The sequence below is a fragment of the Setaria viridis genome, chromosome 6 (assembly GCF_005286985.2).
Source record: "Setaria viridis chromosome 6, Setaria_viridis_v4.0, whole genome shotgun sequence".
NCBI classification, from domain to species: Eukaryota; Viridiplantae; Streptophyta; class Magnoliopsida; order Poales; family Poaceae; genus Setaria; species Setaria viridis.
The window spans coordinates 16,919,994-16,933,730 of record NC_048268.2 but is presented as its reverse complement, the minus strand read 5'-3'; the positions used below and the strand labels follow the sequence as shown (position 1 = coordinate 16,933,730).

Below are 13,737 nucleotides of genomic sequence, written 5' to 3'. Positions count from 1 at the left end.
CATGGCCCCGCATTGACAGGAACCCAAGAGAAAACAGACCGCACCGCACCAAGAAGGCCACCGCCAACCCTTCGTCGTAGTGCTGCTACAACACCACACTTCATCTGATAGAGTGATACCACTAGATCAGGACCCCTCGCAGGCTGCCTTGTAGTCGTCACCATGATAACACAAATACGCGGGGGCCTCGCCACACCCACCGTTGGACTCCACCTCGCTCTCGTCGCCTCGAAGAAACACCGTGTGCGGGGACCTCGCCACGTCTTCCACAGTACTCAATATCACGGATCTATTCCTATTGTTGCCATCAGAATGGACGGCAATGGTGCCCTGCTTCCCCAGGTCCCCATCGAATAGCCAAACCACCACCGTCGGCCAACCTTGCCTCGTTGCCCCACGCGCGCGCATAGTCTTCGCCGTTGAGGCAGTAGCCGAAGAGGTCGCTTGCGCCGTCTTCCGACGATGTAGCACACCAGAGTAGCCCAACAATGCTGAGCCATCCGACGTATTCCGCTGCAAGCCTAGTCATCCCACAGTGATGTTGCTGCAAGCGCCACCCACCGACACTGACAGCTGGCAAACGCCAGCCACCGCGGTCCACTGCAAGCAGCCAACCTAACAACAATGCGATAACCCCTGGCCGCCACCCAAGCTGCGATCACCTCCACATGAGCTCAACAACCCCATCAAGCTCGCCATCCTACACCATGCCACCTTGCGCTGCCACCAGCTGCGGCCTCGTTTGGTCATCGTCACCAACAAGGCCACATTGCTTCTTTTTTTAGCTTGCATGTAGAAATACGTGATAATAAACTGAAAATGCAGTTGAGTTGTATTGTGGGTGCATGCCTTCAGGAATGTGTGGGATTCTTTTCAGTCTTGTTGTGTGCTTTTGGCCATCTTTTAGATGTTTGAGAGGAACTGCATCAGAAAGAATCATGTTTTATTAGTCAGTAGCAGTACTGTTGGATAGTGTAGTTCATCCACTTATTTACTTGTTGGATCTTACATTTTGAAACCATATTGCAAACAACTGCCAGCTTGGATTCCAAGGATCTGTACCTTGATTGACATCGAATTAAAATAGGCGAAATATTACTGTAAATGTTACACAAATGTTTGATTTATTTCATTTCGCCTCTTAAATCAACCTTAATCATATTACTTGTTCAATTCAATCCTAAAACATCTAGCTGAAAATTAGCATTTCAATTTCATCTTTCGTGAAGCTCCTTTAGCTTTTTCTTTTGCTCTTTTAAGTAATTTTTTGTTTAAAAAAACAATTGCAACATGGTTTTGTATTCTCGTTGTGTAGGTGCAGACACGAGCACAACACTAAGTGTGTGACCTTAGGGCGTGTTTGGTGTCCTGCACCGGCGTGAGCCAGGCTCACCGCATGCACCCTTCTTTAGTTTGGTTGCCTGGTCGACCCCGCGAGCCAGGCCCTGCGCGTGCAAAACACCCCCTGCGGCCAGGCTCCACGGATACGAGGGGAGCGGCCGTTTCCGCCGGGCCTGGCTCCCGCGGTGCGACAGTGGGCGAGCGGGAGGCGAAAAGTTTGCCGGCAGGAGCTCGCGCCATTTCGCTAGGGTTACCTCCCCCTTTCGCGCCACTCACCGCAAATATACCCCCCTTCCCGCCGCCTCCGCTCCCCATCGATCATCATTCGTCTTCTTTGCTAGATCTGAGGTGATCCCCTCTCCTCTCTTCCTCTGGTTTTCATTGATTCGGTTCATCAATCCGCGTTGTATTGATCCCTTCCCTCCTTCGTTGCTTTCTAGGTGCTCTGGATCTGAGTTCTTGCACAGGTAATCTGGTTCGCCTCCCTCTTCCACCCCTGTGTTCTTGATCTCCTAACCCTAGATGCATCTCTCACTAGTTCTTGTTCAAATCAATGCAGGGATCTCAGATCTGTGTTCCCCACTTGGTTCCAAGGTACGAATCCATGTTCTTGGTTAGGGTTATTTTTTCCTATTTATTTCTATCATTTTCCTAAGGTATGAATCCATGTTTCTTAGGGTTATAAGGTATGAATCCATGTTGTTGGTGCCAGGTTGCAGATCTGTTGTCAGTTGTTTGTTCGTCTGCATCATTGTTTGGGTGCTTGCCATCCTCGTTTGGTATAAGCAATCCTCCCCTCCCTCTCCACCATTTTAGATGAATGCGGGTGCTATCGATGCTGATTGCGTGCGCTACAGATCTGATAATACTATTTTTCTGAGCTTATGTCCAAGTCAATGATGTTTTCTCTTTTATTTTGAGCATATGTCCATACCAATGCTTATGCTTCTTTTAATCTGAGCACTTGTTCAATGCCAATGATGTTGTCTCATTATACCTTTAAATCTGAGCATGTGTTGAATGGCAATGATGTTTGTCACCGTTTTGCTGCTTTGTTAGTCATGGTAATTGTCTTGCTTGCTTAGATGGCTTTGGAGGACCAGCAATGCTTGCTGATTGCCCGAGCTGCTGCTCTTATCACGGCTATGTATGCATTCTTGTTGAGCAGGATAAGAATGCAACATAGTTCAAGGCCACAGATCAGTTATGGCCCTTTGAGCACCATGGATGAGGAACGCCAAAAGAACCTGGATAAAATTTACAATTGTAATGATATAGAGTGTGTTGCTATGCTTCGCATGAGAAAAGCACCTTTTTTTGCACTATGCAACTTGCTTAGGGAAAGGAATTTGCTGACAGATAGCCTTCATAGTTGTGTTGAAGAGCAACTAGCAATGTTTTTACATTTTGTTGGCCACAACCAACACTTTAGAGTTATTCACCAACATTGGAGAACGTCAATAGAAACAGTGCATAGATATTTCAAGGAGGTCTTGTATGCTACTGGGGAACTTAGGCAAGAAATGATTAGAGCTCCATCTAATGAGACACCAGTTAAGATAAGCAATAGCCCAAGATGGTACCCATATTTCAAGGTAATAAATTTTTCATGTAGTTTGTAGGTTATTGCTGCATACTTGGGTGCATATCATGTAACAAGCATGTATTGGGTTTTCATGTAGGACTGTGTTGGGGCAATAGATGGGACTCATGTATATGCTAGAGTGCCAGCCAAGATGCAAGCAGCATTTAGGGGAAGGAAGCACTACCCCACACAAAATGTTCTTGCTGTTGTTGACTTTGATCTGAAATTTACTTATGTCTTAGCTGGTTGGGAAGGGTTTGCTCATGATGCTACTGTTCTTGCTGATGCACTAGAGAGGGAGGATGGGTTAAGGGTTCCACCAGGTAATTAGCTAAATTGGGTACCTAAATAAAAATTGTAACTTCATAACAATGGACTTAATGCATTTATGTACTTGTTATAGGAAAATTCTGCTTAGTACATGCTGGATATGCTTGTCGTCCTGGATTCCTTCCTCCTTACCATGGCACTAGGTACCATCTGAAAGAGTATGGTGGTAGAAAGTACCCAACCAACCCAAGGGAGTTGTTTAATTTAAGGCATTCAAGTCTGAGAGTTTCTGTTGAAAGGGCTTTTGGTGCTTTGAAGAACCATTTTCGCATCATTGATAATAAACCATTTCATCCCTACAAGACACAAGTGAAGTTAGTACTTGCTTGCTGCATATTGCATAATTGGATACTTGGGCATGGGGTTGATGAGGTAGTTCCTGCTGAGTTCTCATGGGTGCCCAACAATAATGCAAGTCCTGGACATGGGGTCCAGATGGATGACAATGCTGTTTGGGCTCAAAGTAGGGATGAATGGCCTAATCACATGTGGTCCAATACGGGCAACTCTCACATCTAAGATGTATCTGTTTTGTATTCTATCTATGTTGAACACTGTTGTTTATTTGTGTTCTGAGGCATTGAACAATTGCAATGGTGATTTCACTTATTTCATTACACAATATAGCTAAGGCATTGGACATGTGCAATGATGTTACACCAATTTTGATACTACACTAGACCTGAGGCTTGAGACATTTGCAGTGATGATTTTATTTTCCCTGATACTTCTTTAGAACTGAGGCATGAGACATGTGCAGTGATGAATTTTTATTCCTATTTTCCTCTTGAGTGCAATGCATATTGATGACATAGGCCAGATGACACATGCAATGATGTTTCACCAACTATGTTGTTCCTGTTTCTGAGTGGGGGTGTGGCAACTGGAAATAGGAATGGCTAAGGAGATGAATGCTGAGATCCTTGCTGCTGATGAGCTTGTGTTCCCTGGTGGGGCTGTTGGGACTGATGGGGATGATGGGCCTGTTGGGGCTGATGGGGCTATTGGGGTTGTTCCTGGTGGTGCTCAGCAGAGACCTGCTATGAGGTGGACAGATGTGATGTCTGGATTTATTCTTTGCTGCATGTGCCAGCTGATTTAATCCGGTGTTAGGACTGATAAAGGTTTCAAAGAAGTCCACCTCAACCAGGTTGCCAAGGCTCTGCATGAGTTCAGTGGCAATGAAGTCACTATCACACAGGTGTATAACCACTTGAGGAAGTGGAGGCTGAGGTGGGTTAAAATCTCAAAGCTGAGAGAGCTGAGTGGAGCTTTGTGGGATGTAGATAATTCCATGATTGTACTTGAGGAGGAGCACTACAATGGCCACATCAAGGTATGTACTAATGTTGCTATTTTCTTTCTTTAATGTTCAGCAGTTAAAGTATCTAACTTAAGTTGTTGTAATGGCAGGCACACCCCAAAGATGCTGAGTACCTGAACAAGCCAATTCATCACTACCAGGAGATGATGGTCATCTTTGGTAATGGTCAGGCAACAGGTAAGTATGCTATGGGGTCAAATGAGGCTCTTGGTAGTCCTTCTAACTTTGCTGAGAGCCCAATGAAGCATGACCTACCTGATGAGCTTAAGAGTGGCAAGACTGAGGCAGCTTATGTTTCCAAGTCAGAACCACCTGTTGGAAGCAAGAGAAAGAGGTCCATGCTGTCAGATGAGGATGTCCTTGTGTTCACTGGCATGACTGATGCAGTGAACAATGTTGCAGATGCTATACGTTCTACCAAGGTTGAGGATTCCCACCTTGACTTGTATGGTGCACTGATGTACATGCTAGGGTTTAGTGAGGAAGCTCTAATTGTTGCATATGGTCACCTGCTTGACAATAAGGCCTAGGGATCTGCTTTTGTGAAGATGTCTGACTCACACCGTGTTCTTTGGCTGAGTACCTACTTGGCCAAAAACTACTACATGTGAGGGCCTAGGCATGGTGGTTGAGCTGGTCTGGTTGTGCAGTGATACTCTTTTGGATGATCTGGTGCAGTTGTGGCTTCTTTTGTGCATACCTGTTGGCTGATCTAGTGGTCTTTTGTGCAGCTGACATGACCCTGCATTCTTTTGGACAGTTGACTTGATCCTATCTCCTAACTATATGGCTAACTGTAGCATATAGTTGCCTGACTTAGATTGGCCTACTATGAAGTCATGTTATTATGTCTGAGTGAGATATTAAACTGAGCATGTGTCTATTCTGCCTTTTGTGTCTGTGTGAGCACATGTCCATGCTAATGATGATATGCTTCTTCTTCTTGATTCCTTGCTGTTGATATGCTTCTTCTTCTTGATTCCTTTCTCATGATATGCTTTTAGTTCCTGATTCCTTGCTCATGATATGCTTCCTGTCTGATTCATATGTTGCCCGTTCCTGATCCTGTCTGTTCATGGTTCCGACTTGCTGATTCTTGTCTGTTCCTGATCCTTTCTGTCTATCTGAGCACATGTTCCTGATATGCTTGCTATGGCCCTTTCTAACCTTATGATGTAGTCCTTTGTATCCTTGATATCATATGCATCTTTATATTTATATATGTTACTAATGTTTCATGAATTGTAGACATCTATGGCCTGGTATGTTGTTCATGTTGGCCGACAACCTGGAGTTTACTCCAACTGGGTTCATGACCATGCTCAGGTTAGTGGCTACAAGGGTGCTTGCCACAAGAAGTACAAGTCAAGTGAAGAAGCATTTGCAGCCTTCTACGATCTTCAAAACAAAGAGGTCAAGCCAACTGCATCACATGAACCTGTTGCACCTGATCCGAAGAAGATGGAATTATCGAATGTTAAAGATGTAATTATAGTTGTTCAATTTGTAATCATTGCCTTTTTTGTTTGCAAGTTGTTGTAATGTCGATCACATTTGCAAGTTCCTGTCACTTTAGTTATGGTTACCTCCTTGTGCTGAACTTGTTGGCACTAAAAGTCAGCCGATTGACCCTCAGTGTCGGACACACGACCTGGGAGAATCTACTTAGCTCCTGTTCGGGTGATTGCCCTGGTGCGGTTCGCGCGGCGTGCCAGCCAATCTAACCTGTTGATTGGTGAGGAAGAAAACGTGTCAAATTCTAGGGGTTCCGATCGGCTAAAGTTCCGATCTCGAGGAGCATATCAGCGAATCGGCCGATTTGCTATAAAAAGACAATCGGCTATAATACAGCCGACAATCACGTAGCAATTGTAAAGAAAACTACTAGAGTGAACTAAACAAGACTAAAAAACAACACTTGAAACAGATCTAATTGGTTGTATGATAATAATGAATGAAAATAACAATAACAAAGCTGACAGTTCAAATCTCAAGCAAGATAACTGGTGATAAAACTAGAACAACAGATAAAATCTATAATTCTAGTAAATATCGATAACTAGTGAATAAATCTAAACGGAACGATAGCGATGCGCCTGAAGTTAAAGCTTAGATATTACTTGATAAGCGGAACTTACAGAATCGGCCGGAGATCATGTCGATGAAGTCCTGCCAACCCGTACGAACTCGTGAAAGAAGAAAAGTATTGGCGAAGTCGCCGACTTGAAAGTAAAGTACGATGAAAAAGTAGATTTGTTGTATTGATTGATGTGTTCTTTTACAAATCTCTAAAGATGGCTATTTATAGCCTGTTACAACCAATCTCTTAACCGACTAGGATCTATCTCTAATTTTAAACGAAAACGAATATTTACAAGTACAACTCGTACCGGAGTTGGTTATTGTATTCCCACAGGCCAATCTTCCTCCATCTTCTTTCTCTGACCCATTTTAAGCCCATATTGGCCCAATCGCTCCAGCCTCTCAATCGACCGATCTCCATCAACTCCGTCTACCAAAACACTGTAGCGCCAATCGGCCGATCCCCAACTGTAGCACCAATCGGCCGATTCCCAATCGTGACCTTCCAATTTGCCGCATTAGCCAATCTTCTCCTTTCTTGACGCCGATTCCATACATGTCGAAATCTGGCGTCAACACATGCCCCCAAGTTTCGAAGTAAAACATAGCTTTTACTTCGAAATTCCTTTTCAACTTCTCCTCCGAAACAAACGCATTAAAAATATTCTTCCGTTTCGTGGTCTCCTACCTGATGATTGCAATCGTTTCGAAACGGGTGCCTGGGACAACCACTCCCCTGAAATTCACGTAGACAGCACGGTAAAAATCCCACCTTTACCCCTTCTCAGACCGTCCTTAAATACTGGCATGTCCCGCACTTCTTCTTCACAAGCTAGTAACTTCCTTTCTTTGGCGTACTAGTTTCCATGTTCTTCCGGCACCCTCTTGGCTTCCAAGGAAACCCTCCGGCGACCCCCCAGTTCATCCGCATTCCACCACATCTTCCCAATGGCGACACCATCGGCAACCTCTCCAGCAACAGAAACTTCAGCGGCAGCTCCAACGGTGGCGGCAGCAGCTCCATCGGCGGCGGCAGCAGCTCCGCCGGCGGCCTCGGCAGCGGCAGCTCCACCAGCAGCCCCATTAGCGACGATGACCTTCATCCCAGAGGTATTTACCCGGAACTTTTCTTTCTACCTTTACCGCCCAGGCATTAGCTTTTAGATCCATTCTTAGTTCTTCCCTTATTACCTTTTTAGGCGGTTAGGCACCAAATCACCATTCGCCTTTCCGAAGCTCCCGATCTCATTTGGTTAGGCCCTATGGGGAGTCCAGACCCAACCGATCTAGTAAACTTAGAAACTCACAGAATACCATTTAAACAATCCCCAATAGAATTGGATCATTCGTTAGGCACCTTTAGATCTTGGCCGAATGAAACCCCGGGTTGAAAGGAGTAGTACCAAACGATAGCCAACTCCAAGAGGGTTCAATGGGACAAACGAAAAATCGGCCAATGTATCAATATTTCTCTGTCTCAGATGGAGAGGAATGAGCCCTTGGTGATGGCAGCCTCCTACTTCTGGTCCAACGCCCTCAATGCTTTCCTCTTCAGCCATGGGCCCATGACCCCCACTCTAGCCGATGTGGTAATGTTGACCGTCCTTGACATTTCTTCTCCTGACACCCCCTTCCATTATCTGGTCAAGCCGACCTATCGGCCAGAGACAAAAGCAATCGGCGGGAGGAAGGGGTACATCAAGAACAACATGAAGACCGGGGCCGTTTCAGAGAGAGAGTACGCGACCTTCCTGATGATGTGGTTGGAGAAACATCTTTTCTGTGGTAGGGCAGTCGGTCCATCTTCCAACACACAGGCTTTGGCTGAACCATTGTCGAGAGGAGCCTCTGTCCCCCTCGGGAAACATCTGCTGGGATCGGCCTATCACATGTTGCATCAAATCGGCGTCAAACTATCCAAGGGAGAGCCGATTAGGAACCCAGGTGGCCCTTGGTGGTTCATCAATCTCTGGCTCAACTTGTATATGACCAAGATCTCTCAGCATCGGATGGAGCACATGACCTTCCCCAACATTGAATCGGAAGAAAACCCCACTGTACGGCGCCGATGCACTTCTTTTGGTGAGGCAGCATCAGTCTTCCCCGGTTTCTAGCTCACTGCCACCAAAGTAGCCGAATATTTCAGATGTTTTTACAACGGCTTGAGTGAAGAAACCACCAGCTGGTACCCGTATCAGAGGGCAGAGCCACTGTTTGAACTCCCTTTCTATTATGATTCGACGACCAACACCTTTGAGAATGACCTTATGGACGTCTTGATTAAACCGGGGATCTTACCGGCGAAAATTTTCTCAAGGAAGGATGCCCCTACTTATCAAGTTTATAACCCATCAGTTGCGGCATGACAGTTCGGTCTAGGTCAGCTGCCGATTCGAGTCTATTTCGCCGGTCGAGTGCAATTCTGAGACGGGCTCACCAAGGGCCTTGACTACAGCCGGCTGTGCGACCGAGTGCCTGATTCCAGCACCATCGATTTGAACGACTGGATAGTAGCTCCTTTTTCTGTCCAACCATTCAAATTATGGTGGGCGGAATGGAAACAACATCTATTTTGTGCATCCCCCGCGACATACTGCAATGATCTGGATCCCGAGAACATCGACCCAAGTGCAGAGGTACCGCTTTTCTTCAGCCGGTTTTGATGTTACTTTCTTTCCTATGCCACAAATTTGTCGCTAACCCTTGCCCCAAAACGCAGCCGGAGTGGCAGGCTGATAGAGAACCGCTACCCGTACACGGAATTCCCACTCATCGGCCATCACGCCCCGACCATTGATGACATCACCATCGGCCGATTGAAACAAACGCCGAAGACAGCCGTAAAGAAGACAAGCCGCCGGGTGTGCGCCCGCACGGAATCGGCCGATCAGTCTGCGGCGGCATCGGCGGAACCTTTGGCTGTGCCGATTCTCCTGGTCATCGACGAAGTTGATCCCCAAGCTGCTACGGAAGCTGGAGCGGCCGCTGCATCACTGCTACTGGAAGCCATTCAGGTAACCTCATGTTCACATCCTCCTGAGCATTCTCCCGATACTGACTTCTCTTTTATATCAGGTCGCACAAGACGCCCCGGTACCTCCGCAGCAATCGGCAATGCCCCAAACAGAAATCGGAGCATCAGTAACTCCTCCCACTAAGGTAAAGAATACCTTCATTCAATTTTTTAATACTTAACCAAAAACTTGACCAATTCTGATGCAGGCTACCCTTGGTACATCAATTGTGCCTTCTCAACAGCCATCGGCCAGCGAAACCACGGAGGTACGGTAATCATAACAAGTCATCAGATCTAAACATTTGTATCATACTCATAAGAACTTGCTCCTTCTACCTTTCCAGGAGGTCGGTCCAAGCAGGATGCCAATAATCGTCGACTCCTCCTCTTCCAATGAGCCGGTCGCACTAGCTCTTGAACCAAGGGAAGCACTCCCGTTGACGCAAACAGAAGAGATCCGCTTCAAAGAGGTAAGAGACTTGTCACCCGAATTGGCCGATTTCCCTATTACCGTCGGCTAATCGATGCTTATCATTTTACTTTCCTGCAGGAACAAGGTACCCCCAATAACAGCCTCTTCTCCTTCGCGATCGCACTTTCTGATGATGAGGAGGTTGCCTCACGTAAGGTCACCCTGAGCTCAGTCACTGATGACGTCCGTGCCAAACTCGAGAGCATACAGACCCTCCTCCAAGAAGACATCGGCCGATTGGTGGAGGACACTTTGCTGATTCAGCAGCTCTTTAGTGATATCAGCGGCCAAGTCACAAAGGAGGCGGAAGAAGCCCTGGCGCCAGCCGTATACATTGAATCAATGCGGATCCCAGTGTTCAGGGCTTTGCGCCACATGGCCGATCGCGCCAAGCTGGCTAAGGCTCGTGAAGAGGAAGACTCTTACAAGCACCGTGCCGAAGATGTGCATCACCGGATCAACTTCCTTGAAAACTCCCACCCGGATATCATTGGTGCTATTGATCGCTTCAAGCGCTGAAGGGCGGAGTTCGCCAAGGAAATGGAGCAGGTGACCAAAGACATAGCCATTGAAGAGAAGAGGCTCCAAGACCTTCCCTCTGTCATCGCCGATCTGAAGCAAGAGAGACAACACTTGGCCCACGAGGCAATCAGACTTCATTGCCATATGCCAGAAGTCCCAGGATCGGTGGATGACGACCAGCGAGTTTTAGACTCGGCCGATCAAGTTAAGCAATGAGCGATTGCGGCCACTAATGTCCTCCTTGGATGAACTTGTCGTTGTCAAGATTAGCGGATCCAGACTACGGCTAGTAAATTTATTTTATGTGTGCAAGGCTTCGGATGGTGGCATGGGAAGACATGGGGTTAGACTGGTTCGGGCAAGGAAAGCCCTACGTCCAGTATGAGGAGCTGCTCGTGTTCCCCACGCAGGGTCTGGAGTAGGGGTTACAGGACGGCGAGAGAGGGAGATGGTCCCAAATATCTTGGGTGTGCACTGATGCTCTAATGGTGAGTGTGTGTGTTCTGTTGGCTTCCGAGTCTTCTAGTCTCAGGGCCCCCGGTTGTCCTTTTATAGCGCAAGGAGAGCTCAGGGTTACAGATGAGCCAGGCGTGAGGAGAAGTGAAAGAGATAAGCTAAGTGAAGTAAAGTACAAGGAGAAGGACCAAGTCCCCGGGTCGCCGCCTCCTGCTCCGGCCTTCGGCTCCTGTCAGCGCATCCACTGGAGGAGGGCGGCTGTCTTTGGATCCTATCGACGATCTTCCTGGCGACCGCTGCCGCAAAGCATGATGATGGTGTTCGGTCGTGGCAACTGTGCACATTGGGGAAGATGCTTGACCCCTGGTGTCCTGCTTGTGGCCCATGTAACATGGACGTCGCGTCCCTGTCGCCAGATACACTGGGCGCGAGAACGGGCGGCGCCTCCTCCTGTGCCGGGCGGCGCATGCTATTAGTGCCCCACGGCGAATCAGAGGATGCTGCGGCCATTGTAGCTTGTTCGGTCGTGGCTACAGCGGTCACTTCGAGGGGTCGGGAGTGCCTGACTATGAGGCCCTGGGTCGGGCGAGATGGAGTAGGATGTTCTCTGCCTCTACTGGGTCGGCGGTAATCGTTATTACCGCAAGTGGGCCTGGGCCTTCATGATTGTTGCTTTAAGGGGCATTAGGAGGTCGTTAGTATTTCCCCCCAACAGTAGCCCCCGAGCCTATGGTGGAGCAAGGATGCTCCTCTAGAGGCTTCTTTCGTCGCTCGTCGAGGATCTCTAGCGCGGGAGGATTCCTCATTGCTCCGTAGGGCACTCCCTCCTCGAGACCTCAAATCGCGACCACATGTGTGGTCATTGGTTGTGATGCTAGCCCCCGCGCGTTGCAGGAGACCGATTGGGAGACCAGATCGGCTTTTGATCGTTACCCCTCAAGCGTTCGTTCGCTGAGATGGAGGGGGTGAGCCGTGCCACGCTATCCTCGTTGGACGAACCGTGGTGCTCGTTGAGATACGAACGGGTCGGTTCGAGTGGAATCCCGGTCCCCGTTCAGGAGGGTCCGGCTTGGGCCAAGCTGGTGGCATACTCCAGATTCTGGCTGGCCAGTTCATATAGTTCTCGAGTCCGTTCAATCGGATTCAGGGGCTCGTTGCCTTTCTTCGGGGAAAAACCATGAACTTAGACGCCAGCCCGGACTCGAACGTGAGGTCGGGACACCCTTGGCTTTCGTTCGCCTGGGTGGTGGCCGCTAGCGGACCCATCCCTTCTCACCCCTTGTTTGGGGGATGTCCTGGGGTGGCTGTCGAACCCTCTGGAGGGCCAACCTTCAAACCCCTGGACCGTAATGGGCCGTAAGAGCATTTTCAGCTCCGTATCTCTTTTTTACCTGAAGCGAGCTCTGGTCCGCTTGCAGAGGAAGTTATGCGTATGACCTTCGGGAGTCGAAGCGGCAGAAAACACCGAGCTCGTGGAGTAAGGAGGCGCGCTGTTCCTGTGGTTAAAAAGAGATCATGCGTACGGTTTCCGGAGAAATGCGAATGTGACGGGATGTACCTGATGTTGCAATAGATGCGGTTGGTTCGTATTTTGTTTGTCGTGCACTCCTTATAGAGCGAAAGAGCTTTCTTCATCATTATCCTTATCATTATCGTCATTGTCTTCGTCTGTTATCGTGCTTGAGCCCTTTCCGCAACCTTCGGGGTTTCGTCGTGGCCTTTTCTTCTTCTAGCGATTGGAGGCACCTTCGTCGGCGTCCTCCTCCCTCGTTGCCTTACCCTTGGAGCGATCTAATATCGCCCCGACGGCCTCCTCGCCCGAGGCAAAGTTGCGACGATGTCGAGGAGATCCTTGGTGGTCCGTGGGCCTACACGTCCCAGTTCATGGACCAGAGACCTACAGAAGGTCCCTGCCAGGAAGGCCCCGATGACGTCGGCGCCAGCGACGTTGGAGAGCTCGGTGCGCTTCCTAGAGAAGCGTCGGATGTACTCTCGGAGAGTCTCACCCGACCCCTGGCAGCAGCTCCGAAGGTCCCAAGGGTTCCCGGGGTGCATGTATGTGCCCTGGAAGTTCCCTACAGAGATTTCTTTTAGGTCGTTCCAGTTACAGATCTGACCTGATGGAACATGTTCCAGCCAGGCTCGCGCCGAGTCGGCCAAGAACAATGGGAGGTTACAAATGATGAACAGGTCGTCATCCACTCCGCCGACCTGACAGGCAAGCCGGTAGTCGCTGAGCCAAGGCCCGGGGTTCGTCTCCCATGAGTATTTCGCCACATTGGTGGGCTGTCTGAAGCGCGCTGGGAACGGAGCGTTCAAGATGCGCGCGGAGAAAGCCCTGGGCCCCGCTGGGTCGGGGCTCAGGCTTCAATCTTCTCCGCCGTCGTGGCGACCACCACGGTGTACGCGGTAACCGTAGTTGGCTCTGTCCTCCCTGTCCGCACGGGAGCACCTCCACACGTCCAAGGCATCACGGGCGTCGCGGATGGGGCCGACGCTGTGGTGGACGGACGAAGCCCCGCCGCCCGCGCATGGTGGAGTCCGTCGAATGGGCGAGGCCCGGTTTCCCCCGTCGGAGGAAGGTTGGTGGATAGATCCTCCATACCTCT

At 48.9% G+C, this 13,737-nt stretch overlaps 1 pseudogene; it reads left to right on the top strand.

Annotated features, from left to right (window-relative positions):
• Positions 1-3,077: 3,077 nt before the first annotated feature.
• LOC117861779 (uncharacterized) lies at positions 3,078-5,110 on the top strand (annotated as a pseudogene).
• The last annotated feature ends 8,627 nt before the right edge of the window (positions 5,111-13,737 follow it).